The following is a 3865-nucleotide window of genomic DNA, read 5'->3' as shown; positions in this document are numbered from 1 at the left end:
AGAGATGGCTCAGTGGTCTAAAGCACCTACTTGAAACAAGCTTGGCAAAGCACAGGGACCGTGGTTCGATCCCCAGCACCACATGCCAGCTAGACCCGCCCCCTGGTGGGCTGAGCTGGCCACACACACACACAATAAATAAATGTAATAAATAAGTAAAAACAAACAAACAAACAAACAAACAAAAAACTCTTAAAAAAAATAAATCTGGTAGTCAGTGCAGCTCTGCAGGGACTCTGCAACTAGTAGGGTCAGTCTCTGTGCTCCTGGCAATGCTCACCTTCATCCATCTCTCCAGGTCCTCCATGTCCACCTCTTCTTCCCATTTGTTCCATCAAAAGTCCAGCATGGCCCCCTGGGCCATCTCATCTTCCTCCACCAAAGCTACCTCAGTCCATGCCATGGCCACCACAGAAGCCACCTCTGTCTCCACCATGGCCACCTCTGAACATTCCATTAGGACCACTGCAGCCCATGAGGCCATCTCTTCCTCCACGCATGCCACCAGGGCCATCTTGACCATAATTATCACCCAGGGGTGGGAAGGGTGGTGGGAGGAAGCCTTCAGGTTTTGGGGCCTTACACTTGTTGCATTCCGTTCTCCAGGCAAAGTTCTTGTTTCCACAACCTGGATCGGGACATTGCCAATCTCCAGATCAATGTTGAATGTTTCTTCTAGTTGAGGACTACCTGGCCAACTCTCCAAAGAGCAGTTATCTCCATTTTGGCTGTGCCTGCCCCTATTTCCATGTATTGATAGGTACAGAGCTGGCTAAGACTTTTCCTTATCCCTTCAATTGGCTTTAAGTGGTGCATAGAAGGTGCTGATGGTAGTCTTTGAAGATGGTGTGCGTGTTTTCCTGATAACCCACACCCGCTGCTCTTTAATGTGCGCTAGGTCGCAACAGCATGAAGAGTCAATGCTCCAAGCTCTCTGCTGGGATCAAGCCTCCAGACAGAGGCTATGACTTCCTGGGGCTTGAAAGATTACACATCAGAGCTAAAGCACGGGATCCCAAAATACTAGATAGTATCTCAATAATATAATGCAAAATAATTTTTCTGCTTATCCTTCTCTCTTGTATCACAGAGGTAAATGCAGGCCTCCCACCTAGACCAGCTCACAGTATTCACCTACTTCCTGCAATTCTCAGTCATTCATCCTTAAGCCACTCCTCCTTCATAACTGAATAAAACCTGAGATCAGACTTGGGTTGAGGCCTTTGTTCCAGATAGCTGTCACCATGGCTGGACTTGTGACCCCTTGGCTCCCTATAACTATAAATAAGTCTTAGTATCCTTATTCTCACTGTAGGTTGCACTGGAAGTGGTAGATTGGAATTAACTTGATGGGATTCCAATAACTTATCCATGGGATTACAAATATAAACTTCCTTGACCAATACAAGAACCAAAAAGGGCTCCTTACATCCTCCTCCAGAGGGGTTTTCATAGGATCCCTAGGGGCCTCTTGGGAGATAAAGGCCTCCTTTATCTCCTCCATGGCCTCCCATGCGACCTATTGGTCCCTCAGGACCTCCTGGGGCCCCTGGATCTCCACAAGCAGTGGTGGCATCCCTCTGCCCTCACAAGACAGCATGCTACCTCACATGCTGTTCATTGAAGGCTTCTTCCAAGCAAAGGAGATTTCAAGTTTGCTTCCTTGAAAATTTTTCCCAACAAACCACTCCACAGCAGCCTTGGCAATCAGTGGATCTTCATAGGACACCGTGGCATCACCTTTTGGCTTTCCTGTTTCCTTGTCCAGGTAGATGTGGATCATGGGTTGCCCAGTTCTCTTATTAATCTTAACAACCTCACATTGCTTAAAGAAGTCTGCCAGATCATGAAGTGTGACATTGCCACTTAATCCTTGTACATAAATTGCACTGTTGTCAGCTTCATAGGATCTTGGGAGGGCCTAGATCAAAATCTGGTCCTTCATTCATGGTCCATCAGGCTTACTGAAGCCACCTTGCTCTTCCACCGCGTCCTCCTCTCCACCCACCTCTGCTCATGCCTCCACGGTCAAATCTCCCTCTTCCCCTGCCCCAATTGTCAGGACCTGTCATGCTCTGCCTTCCTCCTGGTCCAGAAAATCCTTCAGACTCCTGCCCATAAACACCCATACTACTGGGGTGATCCTATAAGAATGAATTCTGCTGCCCATAGCTTCTGCTCTGTTGGCTATGTTGACTGGATCCAGTCTGGGGGAGATGAGTAGTGGGAGACTGCTGCCCATAGCTGCTTTGTTGACTATAGCTACTCTGTTGTCCATAGCTGCTCGGCTGCCCATAGTTACTCTGAGCAGACTGAGAGTAACTGCACTAATCATAAGTAGTTGGCTGTGTAGAGAAATAGCTGGTAGGATAGGATGGAGGCATGGTGACTGGCTGTATCGGGTAGCTTCTAGAAACCTGGGGATAACTCTAGTTAGCCTGTCGATAGCCTAGGCTGGGCTGGTTATAACCCCCTGTGCTAGATTGAGGTTGATTAGTCTTAGTAGGCTTGTTACCATTGTGTGGTCTTGCAGGTGCAGTAGCTTGTGGCTGCTGCCCATAGGCTGGGTAAGCTGACTGAAAGCCTTATGTAAACTGAGCTGCATAAGAAGCATAAGAAGCCTGACTATAGCAGAGGTGGTATCATAAGCACCAGTGCTATACCCCTGGACAGGTTGGCTATACACCCAGGAGCAGCTGGAGTAGTATAACCAGTGGGAGGCTGTCCATAAGAAGTTGCATACACAGTCTGCTCATAGGTGGCAGTGGTCTGAACCTGGGTATAGCTGACATCAGTAGGCTGTCTATAGGTTCCATAGCTTTGTTGCCCATATGCCTGGGTGGTCTGTGCATATCCTTGAGTTGGCTGGTAGTGTAAGCACTGTAGCACTGCTGGGCTGCAGCTTGGCTGTAGGTACTATAATCCATGGACACCATTTTCTGTCCTTCCTTCTCATTCTCTCAACGTCTACCACCCTCTCACTTTCCCTCTATGGAATGTTACAGATGTGAAGTTCTTCCTCCCATTTGGGGAGACCTTGGCCATTACTCCTCCACCCTTCTCTCTCCTCTCCTTCTAGGACTTCACTATACACGTTCATGTGCTTGGTGGCACTGTGGGCCTTGCAGGTTTGCTGTTGCATCTCAACTTTTAAGCATGCCAGCTCCTCTTTTCACTGGTCACATCTGCTCATGAGCTCCTCCAGTGACATTTTCATGTCAATTATGTACTTTGCGGTTCCAAGACTTCTACTTGGTTGTCTGTAATGATTCTCTGGTGCTGGCTAGTAAGCTTTGTTTGGTAAAATGTTGTTTCTACCCTGTGCTTCAGTTGTTCAGGCAAGGATTTTTTTAGTGCTTGGAGCACATTAAAGTACCTGATTGAAAGTCCCTATCTATACCTCAATAGAAACAGGCTTTAGAAGATATATTGCTCTAGCTGTAACTGAGGTAATGCAATATATTCAAGTTGTTTACTAAAAGATGATGCTGAGATTGATGTTTTACAAATGTAATATATTGTTATTCATGTGTAAGACTTAAAGTATTTCACTAGTTAAAATAGGTTCCCAAGGACAGATAACAACCTGTCAGCATAAAAATGTTCTAGAGAAACTGGCTTACGCAGTGTCCAATAGTTTTGGGCCTATAGATAGAGTCAGGTGTTGTATTTGTGATGTAAAACTCAGAGCCACAGCATTGAAAGGAAAAATCCCTTGGCAGTGCCCCTTGCTTACCATGGGAGCCATATCCAAAACACTGAATGGGACATTAGTTTAATACAACTAAATGCTTTGTATTTCATAATGAGTATGTAAGCCTGGTTGATTTTTAATATAACTCTGGTATTTCGTGCTGATAGTTAA

At 46.2% G+C, this 3865-nt stretch overlaps 1 pseudogene; it reads right to left on the bottom strand.

The window, feature by feature from the left end:
• Window positions 1–242: 242 nt before the first annotated feature.
• LOC101564689 lies at window positions 243–2936 on the bottom strand (annotated as a pseudogene).
• Window positions 2937–3865: the final 929 nt, after the last annotated feature.

This window comes from Octodon degus, unplaced genomic scaffold (genome assembly GCF_000260255.1).
Source record: "Octodon degus isolate 3935 unplaced genomic scaffold, OctDeg1.0 scaffold00233, whole genome shotgun sequence".
Lineage (NCBI taxonomy): Eukaryota > Metazoa > Chordata > Mammalia > Rodentia > Octodontidae > Octodon > Octodon degus.
This window is presented reverse-complemented; position numbering and strand designations above follow the sequence as displayed.